This window comes from Mastomys coucha, unplaced genomic scaffold, assembly GCF_008632895.1.
Source record: "Mastomys coucha isolate ucsf_1 unplaced genomic scaffold, UCSF_Mcou_1 pScaffold21, whole genome shotgun sequence".
Lineage (NCBI taxonomy): Eukaryota > Metazoa > Chordata > Mammalia > Rodentia > Muridae > Mastomys > Mastomys coucha.
The window spans coordinates 110,518,253-110,533,783 of NW_022196904.1; the positions used below are offsets into that span (position 1 = coordinate 110,518,253).

Here is a 15,531-nt window from a genome sequence, read left to right on the forward strand (position 1 = left end):
ATCTGATGCCCTCTTCTAGCACTGCATGCATATGTACAGAAACACACATACACACACACACAATGAAATAAACTTACAGACACACACACACACACACACATGTGAAAATATTTCTAGCCTTCTGTCTTAGGATGTTTATTCTGGTTCCCCTTAAAGTCACCAGCTCCTGCCACGGCACCTCTGATTCAGCAACTCACCTCAGCCCACAGGACTTGCACACATGGTGTATCTAGATGGCTCAGTGATGATGTGGCTGGCTGCCACCATTTCCATTCTTCCTCTGCAGCTTCCAGCTGTTCCACACTTTCTCCCTCTGTTGAGTTTGCCAGGAGTCCCTACTCTGTCTGAAAGGCCCTGGCCTGGAGCTCATACGATCAGGTGACTTCTGATGTACATGACAAACATTTTTATGGCAGCTATGGGGAGATTTAAATTCCAAAGTTAAAGAGGGACTGACATTCATACCACCCTGGCAGTTTCATCATTTGAAGCTATGACAACATGACACTGTCATATCCTAGGCGTGGTGATATGATGACTGCCTAGCCCTCGGTAACTGTCTCATTTAAGTATCATCTGACTGAGAATAGCAGGAACATATTCAAATCATATACAGAAGAATAAGTGGATTTTCTACAAAGTTATAAGGGCATTTCACAAAGTACAGGAAATTCAGGCTGTCATAAGGAACAGTAGACAGGAACCACGTTGGAAATGTTTCATCCGAGCAAATAGACACACTTAATTACCATCGCTGATGCTAAACCCCAAGTCCTCAGGAGAGATGGTTTGGCTGGTATGGTTTAAGGCAAGTGTCCATAGCAGAGCTAGCCCATGTCAGAACTTTTAGGTTGCTTGGTAGAAGTGTGACTGCAGGGTACTTCTGTGGGCAACAGGGATTCTCACAGGAATTGGAGCAGACAGCCCAGGAATAAACCTATTTGAATGACTGACTACATACAAATCACATATTTACCATGCTTCTATATCCATGAGCCTCAAGACAGACAGACAGATAAACAAACAAACAAACAAACAAACAATACAGATTTCCCCAAGAACTGCTGTTTTCAGAAAAAAGAAAAAGAAAAGAAAGGCAGCTCTCTGCCTAGGAATAAAAGGAAGGAAGGGAGGGAACGTGGGGAGGGGGAGGGAGAGAGGATAAACTCAAAGATATAATATTAGAAACACAAAGTGGCAAAGTATTTTAAAAATTATGTTTACCAAGCAGTAAAATACTGTCCAAGAAATAGTTTCTAGAGAAATTTATGAGAAAAGACAGTGAAATTAATACCCTAGCAATGCTGGGAATATTCTGAAGAAACCTGACAGGCCATAAAGGTTCCATGACAGAATTTAATCATAATTCAAGGATCTAGGTTGTGTATGCTATTGCAGACATTAAAAAAAAATAAATTCCCTCCTCCCCATGTATTTGGCTATCAGATGACTGTATTCACACTGATTTTACAGATGGGGAACCTGAAGCTGAAGTGCAGTAAAATTAGCCAAAGGATATACCCCATCCAGAGGATTTAGGGAAGATGTGCTCTACTGAGCCAAGTAAAACTTCTTCCAAGAACGCTCTGCTTTTAGGAAGCCTGATGAAACAATTAAATCACTGCAGTGGCCAGAAGGGAGAGTGTACCATCCGCTAACAGCTTCTAAATTGGGCACTGATGGAAGTCAGTGGTCACATCTATAAACAAAAGACTAAATTGGGAATACAGGATAATGCTTCATGTTAAAGAGACACCTAGCTACCTGCCTGTCATTACCTTAACACAGAATTTAGAGCCTGAAAATGCCAACAGTTCCTTAGTGTTGTTGTGGAAGGGATAGCAAATGCAATGAGAGGCGGGGGAGAAGGGGAGAGAAAGACAGAGAGAAGGAGAGACAGAGAGATAGAGAGAGAGGGAGAGACAGAGAGTCAGGGAGGGAGAGACAGAGTCAGGGAGGGAGAGACAGAGTCAGGGAGGGAGAGACAGAGAGATAGAGAGACAGAGAGTCAGGGAAGGAGAGAGAGAGAGTGAAGGAGGGAGAGACAGAGTCAGGGAGGGAGAGACAGAGAGATAGAGAGACAGAGATATATATGATATGAATTCCAAGAATTCATGTTTGTCCATGACTAACAGAGGATAGCATCGTCTGCTCAAGACCCCAAGGAGATGAACTAGTGAGGAGGAACACACACACGCACATGCACATACACACACACACACACACACACACACACACAGCACTAACCAACTGGAACATTGAGGGGAGGGGCACAAGAATAGAACAGCTACAAAAAATCATAAGTATTTTTCAGAAGGGATTTTTGTGAAGAAAATGCTAAACTGTTACAAGAATGCATAGACAGAACCCCTGAGTGGTGACAGTGCAATACATCCCTGAATGTGAATCACCTTCAAGGTCATCTCTCCCTATATCCAGTAAAAAGGAAACCTTTGAAGTTCATTTGGGGACCATTTAGACAGTGAATATTTATTTAGACACAGAGATTAAGAATATTGCATTAAATACAGTGAAAGTATATTAATAATTAAAAAATAGTGACAATAGAAGAAAAACAACAAATAAGAGGAAAATCCATAAATACATTTAGAATTAATATGTGATGTGGTGTTATTTATTTAGCTGGTAATGTTGGGACACTGTCTAGTTATTGGAAAAAGGATTCCTTCCTCACTTATACCAGAAATCGTCTTAAAGTGATTGCAGATTTATATGTTAGAAACAAAACCATTTCACATCAACAGAATGGTAGGAAATTGTAAGTTCAGTGCCCATGACAGGGTGTATCAAGAAAAAAACTAAGAAATTTGGACCAAATAAGTTAGACCTACATCATCTGTTTAAACACGGGACAGCTTACATTTTCTTTTATATCTTACATCTCAAGGTTTTTAATTTTTAAAAATTTTTTAAAATGTAAAAAAAAAATCAGACAATAAAATTAGCAGCAGGATCCTGGACACATGAAGTCAGGGATTAGCACCTTAACAAGTAAAGAGTTGTTACATACAAACAAGAAAATCTCATAGTGGACATTAAGAAGTGGATTTAAGTAGAAAACCAACAAATCAAAGGAGAAACAGTCAGCTCATTCCTCAGGAGGAATGGTGTGAGCCAATAGGAGAAACTTTCCACCTCTAAAGCCAGAGCTTCTAGGAATGTCCTGCACTGACTGGTCCAAGAGTCTTCTGGAAGGGGTTTGGCCAACTTGACTAAGTCATGCCAGAAGCTTCTTTCAGAAAAGAATTTCAGGATACAAAGTAAATACTATAGTGTTTGATACAGCTTTGCTGAACATAATGTCATGGGAGAGATTGGCATGGAATACCATACAGCTGTTTAAAGAGTAAGTGTGAACAGAGATAGAATATTATCCACAGTACACAATCACATATAAAGTGGTTATGGAATAAAGCAACCTTTATCTTTTTCTATTTTTAAAATTTCTATTTTAAAATTCTATTTTAAAAAAAAATGCATGAGCACCAGATCACATTCACAAATGGAAACATAAATGTCCAGAAGGATGTACAACTCATTTTTAATAGTGCTTATCTCTGCATGCAGGGATCATATAAGATCCCTTTCTCTCTCTCTTCCCCCTTTTTTTGTTTTTTGTTTTTTGTTTTTTTTGTTTTTGTTTTTGTTTGTTTTTATTTTGTTTTTTGAGACAGGGTTTCTCTGTGTTTTCCTGGCTGTCCTGGAACCCAGAAATCCTCCTGCCTCTGCCTCCCAAGTGCTGGGATTAAAGGCGTGCGCCACCACTGTCCGGCTCTCTTCCCCCTTTTGATGTGCTGTTTCTATGCATATTAACCAGAGAATGCTAAGTCAGGAAGTATTATAACGTCAGCAGCGATTAAGTTTTAGATGTGTTTCTGAGACTGGCCCTACCCAGGACTGCTGTTAATCTCCGATAAGTTCATGCACACTCGTGCTCTATCCTCCACTTCAGGCATCGATCCATTTCCTCTTGGAGTTAATTTTGTTCCTGCCGCTTGCTCAGGTCCCAAGAGCTGGGGCACGTGCATAACTCCTCGTCCTCTGTGGCCCTCTCCAGATCTGTTCAGTGATTTCTCAAGTGTTTTTCCTAATTGAATATAACTCATAATTTCATTTTTAAAATACATGGAGCCATTAGTGTCAGTAATTAGACATTAACAAGTATGAAGATGGCCCATTAATGAAGCAGAAGCCTTATGGACCTCTGATGCTAGACTCTGTAAGGGAGAACTGCTTATAAACGCCATCCCTTGAGGATTTATGATGGACCTGTTTGTGAACATCGGAACAGCTGTGGGACCAACAATGACATTAGCAGCTTCCTAACAGGTGCAAAACCAAGGGCTGCACGTGGGATTTATGTTGTTGCATGAACAGCCCAGCCAAGCTGGAGAAAGGAGGCCTCTGTAAAACTAATCCTAGGAGGCAGAGCTGATTCTGACCGATCCCCCCCACACCCCGCCGCCCCCAGCTGGCCTGTCTTCCTGTACACCTACGAGGAAACGCAACTGCTGTTGATTTGAGATGTGGTGTCGACATCGGGCTGCTGTGGATTCAAGTCCCCTTCCCTAAGTTGCAGCTAAGGGATCTTGGACAGGATTTTTTTAAAAAAAAAAAAAAAAACAGTAAATGCATTTATTGATTGCTGATCCAGGCTATCAACCAAGAAAGCCTCAGACTGACTGAAATAGGAGTTGGACAAGTTTTTGCAAATTGCTTTGCCACGTAAGATTTAAGATCTTCAGCCAGTTGCTACTTTAGACCAAGAGTTCAAAAGGAGCCCTTGAGTTGTCCTGTGGCTCAAACCAGACTGAAATCAAAGACCCAGAGCCACAATCTTGCTGGAGACCCACTCCTTGAGAAGACAGTATAAGAACAACCATGTGCACCACTCACTCACCTCATCGGGAAATGCCGGGCAGTCATAGTCTGAAATGCTAGCCCTGGTTTACAAAGCAGTATGGTTGTGGACCTTTCTGGACTTGCAGGTGGGGAAATCTGCAATGCTGGAAGCATGGAAAGTTTGCCTGTGCTTAAGAAGAGCTCGCTCCAACATGGAAGGAACTTGAGCCATTTGTCCACACCACACAACTATTGCCCTCTGGGGTGTTCTGCCCTGCTCAGGCATGAGTCCTAGACACCACAGCACTTCGCAGGCAATGCCAGGGCATCCACAAAGTCTGTAATAGTTAATATTGATTGTCAACCTGACAGGTTCTATGATCACCTAGGAGGGAGGCTTGTATGTAGATAGATTATGTATGTGGATGTGTAGATGTGTGTTTCCCAACAAGATAGGAAAACCCACATTTCGTGGACTGCCATCCTGGATTGAATAAAAAGGAAGAAGTGAGCTGAGCATCAGCATCCCCCCCTCTCTGCTCCCTGGCTACAGATGCAATGGGACCAGCTGCCTTGTGCTCCTGGCCTGCAGAGATGGACTTGACTCTCAAACTGAGGGAGAAAACAAACCCTCCCTTTGTTAAACTGCTTCTGTCTGATATTTTGTTGCAGAATTAGACAAGTTAACACAAAGCCTCCTGGGAAAACCCAGACAATAACGTTATGCCAGCAAGAGTCAGGTGTTCAGGGATGACAGTCAAAGCCTCCTAATTGATTCCTCCTTCTGTCTTCACCTCCCTTCCTATCTTTCCCCAAATAGCATCCCAAAGTCTCCCGCAGCATCTGTAAAACAGATCACAAGAAGACTAGATTCTGGCCTCTCTCTGTTTCATGTCACATTTGGCATAAATGCTGAGTCTTTCTATTTTTGCTTTTAGGTTTTGTTGTTGTTGTTTTGTTTTTTGGTTTTTGTTTTTTTAATTTCTCCTACAACCCTCTCTTCTGTCCCTCCCAGCAATGGTGGCTTCCTTGTTACTGGGGAAACACAGTGGAACTGGGGGTCGTGTACCTATCCAGACCACCATCATCTCCCCCACTTCCTGTAGACTTTCACTCTACACCAAGCACATAGTAAATGGTCAGTAAATATTTGACAGAGGTATGACTTGGGCACGTACCCTTCTATCCACAAGGGTCTGAGCTTTGGTGGCCAAAGTCCTAGGGAATAAGACTACATCAGTAGCAACAGCTAGAGGTTTGGCTTATAGGCAAACAATGTGTGTGGGTCTTCACTAATGTTGACAGGAACAGGGATACATTTCCAGGGCCAAGGTAGTCCTAGCTTAGAGGTGTAAATGAATTGAAATTACCCCATGGGGAAGTGACTGGACATACAAACATTTACTTGGGTATCAACTATAAGAGCTACAGATGTTCCCTACTCTCCAGACTAAGATGTCTGTACTGTTGTGCCCAAACAAGCAAGCATCAGTGTAGACACTCTGAGATGAATGTTTTAGAAGCTGGACTGTAGATCTTTCTGCATAGAAGGGGGCCAGCCCTGCGATCTGTCAGTAGGGCATCCAGATGGCAAGTAGCAGCCTGGAGATAAAGCCAGGAAGGAATTACTTAATAATCTACCCTTCACTTTCATATCGACCCAAAAGATGATGACTTCCGACTTATTTTCCGGGAGATAAGTTCTCCCTAACCATATCCTGACTTTCACTGTCATTGCCTCACGCTTCATCTCCTGTGTCAAACACAGTCGATCAGGCTCCGGAGCTGCTGTTACCCCACAAGTTTTGTTTAGCTCATACGGTATTTTGATGAAAAAATATTGGATGCTTACTTAAAAATGAAAACATATCAAAAATAACACTTATGATTTATCTTGAAAAGTGGGAGATTTTGGCAACAGGGACCCTCATTCCCGTTTGTTAACAGTCATCTGGGAAACAGTGGGATGCTTCTGAAATGGAGTGCTTATCTTGGGGGACCCTCACCCACTCTGGCCAGCCCGCTACGGCCACTGTTGCCTGTATGATCATACAACTATTTGAACTAGCAAACCTGGCTTGTTCTGGTAGGTGGTAGCTACTCTGCTGAAAAGAAGGGAGCACCCCTGTGTCCCACAAGGTCCCACCAACTGTGTCTTGAAGTCCCAAACATGAATCTATTGGACAGTCTGCTCTCTTGACTAGCCCTGTGGCTCAAACCACAGGGCTCATGCCTTATGAAAGTCAAATTGGGAAAGAAGTCTTTTATTTTAATTTAATGTTTTGAGATAATTGCTCACTATGTAGTTCAGGATGGCCTGAAACCCATTAGATAGCCCAGGCTAGCCTCAAACTTTTGATCCTCTCACCTCTGCCTTCTCAGTGTTGGGATCATGGATATGTACCACAGTCAACTGGAAAGGAGGTATTTACAGAAAGCCTTCAAGAGCTGGCTGTGCTTGTGACCTCGGCCCCTGGGAAGCTGAGGCAGGGGAGTATGAGTTGCAGGTTAGCCTGGGATACACAGTGAAATCTTGTCTCAAGAAAAGAAAAAAAGAAGATAGAGAAGGGATAAAAGAAGGACAAAATAAAAGAAATAAAAGCTTTTGAGCTAGCAGAATGGAGTTCAAAGCCTGACCCTATTGTTCCTTCAGAAAAAAAAAAAAAAAAAAAAACCACTCCTGTGACTCGATCCCCTCAAGTCCAGAAGTCCGGAAGCAGAATCTATTCCATAGACCATGGGATGGAAAAGTGGGAGGCTAATATAACTAGCAGTCTCTAAAACAGCAAATTCAAAGCCTGGAACACAACAGGTATTTAAATATTCATTAAGTCTCATCTCAATTTAGTGGTGAGTGTCTTGGACCATTTTCTATTGACCTCTACTACATATCCATCAGGAAATGTTAGGGGACAGCCCAGGCTGGAAGAGAGAAGTGGGAGATGGATGCTTTTGCTTTGGCACAGCTAATTTTAAGCATATAGTCACTCTCTTTGAAACAAACATCTTATTTAAAAATTTATTTATTAGCTCTGTGAAAGGCTGCAGTGATCCAGTTCTTGTTGGATTAAGAGGCTGTGTGCTCTGGTACAACAAACCACTGCGACACTTAGCTTAAAGCAATCACCAGACATTGAGTCTAACAATTCTCCATGGTGCTGACTTGGTCTGAGGTCGCCAGGATGGTCCTTCCAGTCTGGGTCAGACTTAGGTGAACTCGGTGGGATTCACCCCTGCATCTGTGGTCATTTTGCAGGTCTGACATGTGGGCTGGCTGACATGTGGAAGGTTGGTCTAGAAATCATGACAGCCATGTCTCCACATGGTCAACCATTTTCCAGTAAGCTATTGGTCCTACTCAATGGGAGCCAAAAGGTTCAGTGTCCACAGGAGGGCAAACATTGGTGCCCAACAGTGTTTCAAGAATTTGCATGTGTTTCATGTGTTAGAATCCATTGGTCAAAGCAAGTCATGTGGCCAAGTTTTGAGTCAATGTGAGTAAGCACCATCAGGAAGGTCAGGAGCAAAAGGGGGTTTCTTTGGATATTTTTGCAAGTGATAGACCCTATCTCAACCTGAATTAAGAAACTTCCAGAAACCAGCAGGGAGTTGTCCGCCTCCATATATTACTTGCAAATTTGGGAACTGGTAAGGAGTTTGCTCCTGAAAGACCTGAGCTCAGCTCTTCTCCAGCCTATATACAGAGATTCTCACCTGAGTCCTCCAACCCTTGTTTCCCCGTGTGACCTGACTTGACCACAGCAGCTTAAGCTGCAGGCCCATATGGCTGAAAGTCTGTGTCTCTAGAACACCAGACTCTGCCAGTGCCATATGCTGTCTGGGAAAAGCCATTGCTCACCGAACCATCAATGCTGAGAACCGGCAGAGACATCTGCTGGGGCTGGAACCTGTCATGGTCCAGACGAGTACCAGGGCCCAGTGTACCTCCAGACCCATGGGAAGCTAAAACAGCTGAACTAATGGATGGTCTCCTGGATCTCCTGGCATCTTTCTTCTGGATCCTGGCTCTGTCACCTGTTCCAAAAGCAGCCAGGGTTCTGTGTCTCTCAACTTTTCAGAACTTAAACCCTAAGACTTTGTGAGGCTGTGAGTAGATTGGAACCTGTCAGTCCTTCTTCACTTCAAGAATACACTAGGGGCTACACCACACTGTATTCCAGGGCCCTTCAGAGCTGGGTTACCCCAGTGGGATGAACTCTTAACTGCAACAAAGCATGGAATTTAAGGGTCATACCAAATTGTATGTAAGAGGTTGGGGGTCAAGCCTGCAGAAGCAAGCCTGCAGAAGCAAGCCTGCATGAGCCAGCGATCCACACTGAGAGAGCATTTATTATATACCTAGAATCAAGTACTGAACCCTATGAGGTCTGTATTACTATTGATATTATTGTCATCATCATCATTATAATTGTTATTAATTATTCTTTAAGGAGACCATGGAAGTCTCCTGTGCCTGCTCACATAAGGGTAGAGGGAGAGATAATGCTGACGGCCCATCCATGTGTCTTACTCTAGGGCTCACATCCTTTATTATTGACACCAAGTCACTAAAGGTAGGGAGGCTGGTATAGCCATTAGAGGTGTGAATACTTGGGCTTTGACTGCAAATTCAATGCCAGTCCTGCCATTCTGCCTAGATAACCCCCAACCCAGGCTCTGCTCTCTGAGCAGCTAACCAGTTTGAATTGTTGCCTTCTTGGGTGCCTATGAATCCACTATGTGTTTTGGTGCCTAACAGATCATCTCTAGAGATCTCTGGGATCTAGAGTCCTGCAGGAAGGACTGCTGATATAATGAGCGCTCCTGTCTTTAAGATTCCTACGAGTCTTAAAGCAAGTGGGAAAGCAAGTGAGCCCCTTTGTGCACAGTGTTCTTGCCAGGTGTCCTGTGCCCTTGAAAGGGCAGAGACAGATGGCAGATGAGTCATGGATTTCAACACCCTTCAATGGCTTGGCAGCCCTGTTGGGAAGCCACCCCAGGGACCTGACATTGTGAACACACGGCCCAAGTGATTTGGCCCCATTTTGCATGAGATTAGCTATGTCTGAGGTGTGCAGAGGGTCGGAGAGTGACTTGGAGCTAATGAGCTGAGTTCAGGACAGCATTTATGTGACTGCACACCCAGCAGGCATTGCCATCCATCAGTCTGTCGGCCCCCCTGGGGGATGCTGTGGTGTAAATTAATCTGAAAGGAGCAACTCCACCATTGAATTCTTCCTTCAAGTCCGCCTGTATCTGAAATCTTCCTCTGAATTCCTGGAGAGGATAAGGCAGTCAGTCCACCACCCTCTCCCTTCAAAGCATGGATGGAGTTTCCCAGACAAGGCTCAGGGACCATTGCCCAGGAAGAAACCCCTAATTGTCAACCAGGGACTGCGTGAGCCGCGGTGATGAAGACTGGGAAGCCTCTAGTGGCCCACAAAGCTCTGTGAGGAATGGAGTCCAGCCTGTGGGAAGGTTAAGAGCTCTCAGCTAAGGTAGATATTAGAGAGCAGTCAAATGACTTAAGAAATCACTCACGTTTGCTAAGTGCTCCATCTCGGTTTGTATGTTCTTCAATAACGCTGTGGAAAAAAATAATCTGCATTTGCAAAGTGAAGATGATGTCTGTTGATTTTTGCTTTCCCAGAATCTATTCCCTCTTTGGCTAGAACTGCCCCTTGGTTTTTTGTTCCACTGTGGAACAGTTTCTGTGATTTGCGGTCCTAGTTGAGGAATATATCAGATTACATTGCTTCCATGAAGGCGGACCTGTAGCCTGGGCTAGCCAATCCGGAAGCTTCTTGTCTGTCTGCTAGCCAATCAGGAAGTTTCTTGTCTGCTAGCCACTGTGATTTGTTCAGAGATAGCATGGAACTCAAACCTGGTTAATCCCAAATTCCCTAACATTTGGAGTAGGAATGCTAGTAGAAATAAACTGCTTTTCCCCGAGATCTGAGGCTTGTAAATATTATGGAATAAAAGTGTGGATGGACGTCTCTGCCAAACGCACCAAGGAAGTAGTCTTAAATGTAAGGCCAAAACACAGAGCACAGCAGAACCAGCCAGGCGTGGTGGCACATGCTTACGATGCCAGTCCTGGGGTGGCCTAGGCACTGTGTGGTCCTCTCACTCTTCCTTCTGTGTGGGGCTAGTATAGACCCCAGAACCTAGTCCTTAAGAAGCAGGTGAAAGGCTTTCTCAGTGACAGACTGGTCATGCCCCCTTGATGGCTGGTTCAGACACTGGTACTGTTGGAAAAAGACACAGTGGAATCCATGTTAAAACAACAAATGATCACATGTTTAGAAATCTAAGCTATATAGTGAGTTCAAGGCCAGTCAGAGCAACTTAGAGAGAATTTATGTCAAAGTAAAACAGAGCTGGCTTGGGGCGAAGCTCAGCATTTGTTGAGTATGTGCAAGGCCCTTCGGGGACATGGCAGGCACTATACAGAAAAAAATGAGGGTGGTGGAAGAGGAGGAGAAGGGGAGAAGACCACTAACTGATAAAGACAGAGGGTACCAAGGACACGATTTGATCCCTGACTTCAAAGGAGCCTGAGACTAAATGAATCCCTGAACTTCCAGAGTATATGTGACAATCAACTCTGTTGTTAGTTTCTGTCACTTGTGACCACACAGCTAAACTCAACTGTAACCTTATCTCTAACAACTCCTAGTTCTATGGTCTTGGGAAAAATATCTAAATTCACTTTCTAAAAAACTTCCATAATACTAGCACATGTCTCTTTTGGCCTCTGAGAAGATGGACAAGGACACCTATAAATGTGCCTGACCACTGCTTGACTTGAACATGTGTTCCATGACACACTCATCCTCTTCCTTCCCTATGCCCCTCTATGGCCGCTGCAGACACTGGGAGAAGACAGAGTAGAATCCATGTGAGTACAGCAAGCTCTAAAGGCTACCCTCAGGTCTTGCTTTTCATACTTTCTCTCATTTTCTCTTCTCCCCTCCATTCACTCACCAGCCTCTTCATTCTCTAGAGAAGACACCAAGATTCACAGGTGAACATTGCAGCTGCCATGTTGGAACTGTTAAGATTTAAAGGAAGCCAGCTGAGAGAAATCGAAGCCTGCAGGGTATCGGTGGGATTAGGAACAAATGGGCGGAATAGATGGTGGATTGTGGAATGGTATGGAGGAATATGTAATGTCTATAGCAGAACCCTAACTTTCCTGGCAAAATTGGACACAAAAGTTTCCAGTGGACTGGAGAAGTTGGAGAAAATACTTCATAGTACTACAAACAAACAACAAACTTGAACTATCCTGAGAAGATGTCTCATCCAGTAAAATGTCTCCCATAAAAGCACGAGAACCTAAATTCAAATCCCTCAGAACCCACATAAGCAGCCATGTGGCAGCTCACACGTGTAATGCTTGTAGTGCTGAGGATGTCGGGGTGGGGTACAGGTCCTGCTGGCCAGCCAGTGTACCAAGTTGGCAAGATGCAGGTTAAGTGTGAGACCCTGTGTATTAGCCAGTGCTGTCTAAAGAGAAAGCACTGCTAAAATTGTATGTGTGTGTATGTGTGTGTGTACATGTGTGTGTAATAAGTGTGTGTGTATATATATACATATATACATATGTATATGTATATATATATATATATATTTATATACACACACACATATTCTTTTTTAGAGTGGCTTATAGACTGCAGCCCAAGTCCTCCAGAAATGCCAAGGTGTGGGGGTGTGGGTGTTGTTCAGTTCATGAGACTGGATACCTCAGCAATCCAGATCTGGTCCTGGAGTCCCAGGGGTGTCCTAGAGAGCAGCCCATCTTCAGTCTATGTTAGAATCCCAAAGCAGTGGTCTTTAATACCAGCAAAGGAATGACTGCAACAGAGCAGATGAATTTGCCAGCCATAGTGAAAACAAGCAGGCAAAAGACAGATGCTTCCTCTCTCTTTGCCCTTTTCTGTGGCCTGCCATCAGAAGGTGTGGCTCAGAGTTAGGGTGAATCTTCTCACCTTAAGTGACTCACTCAAGGCAATCCTTCACAGACTTGTCCAGTTGCTTGGGTTTCATTTGATTTCAGGTTTAATCAAGTTGGCTGTCATACTCGGTCTCAGCAGATGCTAAGGAAGGTTAGGAGGAGAGCCAAAGGTCACGTGTGATACGAAAGAGAAAAGAAGCTAGTGGCTAGATAACATGGGCAATGAGGGGTGGGAGAGATGAGCGGGAGAAAGAGGATTACTAAACACACTGTTCAAACTGTCACAATGCTATTTAATACTGTGTATGCTAATTCAAAAATAAAGCTAAACATTTAATAAACAAGACAGAGAAGTGATTGAAGAAAGATGACAGCTACCTCAGGTCTCCACACATACACAATAAGGGGAAGTGGAAGAAGGGGAAGGGGAGGGGGAGGGAGGGGAGGAGAGGGGAGGGAAGAGAGAGGAAGCTTACACTAACAGTTCTCAGCCCCACTTGTTTCTAAGCTCTTTAAGAGCAAGCACTGGGCCTCCTGCTTGGCCTTCTTCTAGCATCTCCTCAGGTCTCAGGCACTTTAATAGTAATTAATAATCATCAGCAAAAAGAAAAATAAATAAATACAAGTGTCATAGCCACGCAGGCTGCCCGCTGTCAGCCAGTCGGATGCAGCTACCCAGGCATGTTCACTAGAGCTGTATGTGTTTTGTAGCTCTTAGTGGCTTTTGGTTTTTTTTTTAGAACATTTTTAAGGCAGAAATTTCACACTGGAAAAAATCTTTTTTTTTTTTCTTACTTCATAATTAAAACATGACATATGTGGTGGTTTCCAAAGAGATCCTTTGGGGTCAGTAAGGGAGGTGAACTTAGCTGCTCTGGGGATTCTCGGACCACAGCAATATTCCAGATATTCAGGTGCTCCATTTGGGGAAAAGCCAGATCTCCTTATGGTAACATTGTCAACGCTGAATAGACTCCAGCTCCAAGGCACACTGGTCAGTCCCAGTCCCACTTCTGTCGGCCACAGGACAGAAGGTGACAGCTGAGGAACTCAGAGTCTCACCAGCCGAACTGTACCAGTGATGAGTCCAACAACGTAGCCTGAAAGTCCAATGCCCTTTAAAATAAGGTTAGAGAAAATGGAGAGGCCTAAAAAAAAATTAAAGAGATTGCATGAAGGGCAGAAGTTGAAGGTATGGGAGCTGTTTTGCCAGAATAGGCCCTAGCTAAAGTGGAAAGTCTGTGCTATGTGGGATGAACTGGAAGTTTGGGGACTCACAGACAACATCATCTAAACAAATGACATATGGCTAGAGGGGCACTATAGTGCGTGCGTGTGTGTGTGTGTGTGTGTGTGTGTGTGTGTGTGTGTGTGGCCAGTGGGCTGGGGCAGCAGGCAGCAAGATGGCTCAGCAGATAAAGGTGCTTGCCACCAAGTCTCACAACCTGAGCTACATTCCATGTGGTGGAAGGAGAGAACTGACTCCTTTAGGTTGTCCTCTGACATCAAAACCCATGCCTTGGTGTACAGGAACCTAACCAGTACACCCCTCCCCGACACAATCAATTGATCAATAGATTAATAAATAAATAAATAAATGCGATGAATCTTTAAGGAAAGATACCACTAATGACAGACAGCCAAGAGGGGCTGAGACTTGTGTTTGGGTTTTGGTTGTTTTCTCGTTTGGTTGAACTGTATCCTTATCCTTATCCTTATTCCCCTTACGGGGCTTAGTGATTAACTACAGCTCTCCTCACTTCTTGGCTCTAAACTCTCAATTAAGGAAAAATATAGAAATTAAAATGCAACTTCTGTTTGTTTTTGTGGTCATACTAAACTGAACTGTGATCTTGAACATAAGCCAATAGTGATGCTAGGTCCTGCTTTTGCAGAAAGTTGGGGTGCCTCCCCAGCCAGTCACAGGGGAACATCAGACCATGGGAAAGCTGGGAAGCCCATATAGCCAGTCACAGGGGACATCAGGCTGTCTTTTACATCGATTGAAAGAATGCCAGAGGATGACTTCCAAACCTGCTCTAGGAACCAGGGCAGGTCCTGCCAAAGGGTCTGAGGTTTACCTGTGATAGGCAAGTAACAGAGACAGAGGGACAGGGAAAGAATAGAGGCTCAGTCAAGAAGCATAGACACCCTTGATCAAAATTCCACATCGTTAGCTCCGACATCATGCTTATTCTTTATCCAGGATCACTCTATAGGCTTCATATCACCATTTTATAGAAAAGAGACTCAAGGGACTGAGGCTTCATCAGCTTGCCTAAGAGCTACTGCTAAGAAGATGAACAGACCCTCAAGATTCCTTTGCCTCAGGATGGAGAGAAGGGACAGCAATGCTCCAACCTCAGTAGTGTTCAGAGAGTGTGCAAATGCTCACACAGATCCTTATATACTGTTGTCCAGGACCGTGTGGTTGAAGGACCATCACACCATGAATCTTCCTGGGTCCTGGTGATCATTCTGGGGTGTCATATTCCAATGCAGGTGCTACAGAAACAGACTCCTAGGTTTGAACCTATACGTGGCCATGTGTAAGTTAGGTAACCCTGGGTACCTTCCTTATCATCAGTTTTTCCATCTGCAAAAGGGAGGAAAGTATATTTACTATCACTTTTATCCCCTATGAAGCTAGGCAGGTTCTGATCCAATGTACATGCCCTATCTCAAGCATCATCTGTCCAAGT

The 15,531-nt window shown here is 43.9% G+C and overlaps 1 protein-coding gene and 1 long non-coding RNA gene across 3 annotated transcripts in view; one reads left to right on the forward strand and one right to left on the reverse strand.

Annotated features, from left to right (window-relative positions):
- Hs3st2 (heparan sulfate-glucosamine 3-sulfotransferase 2) overlaps positions 1–15,531 on the forward strand; it is a 106,101-nt gene that overhangs the window by 59,839 nt on the left and 30,731 nt on the right. The window lies entirely within an intron of this gene.
- Positions 9,975–10,447, reverse strand: LOC116102902. Its single transcript, XR_004123316.1, has 2 exons — positions 10,405–10,447; positions 9,975–10,140 (listed from the first exon to the last, which is right to left on the reverse strand). It is a non-coding gene; the product is annotated as an uncharacterized LOC116102902 (long non-coding RNA).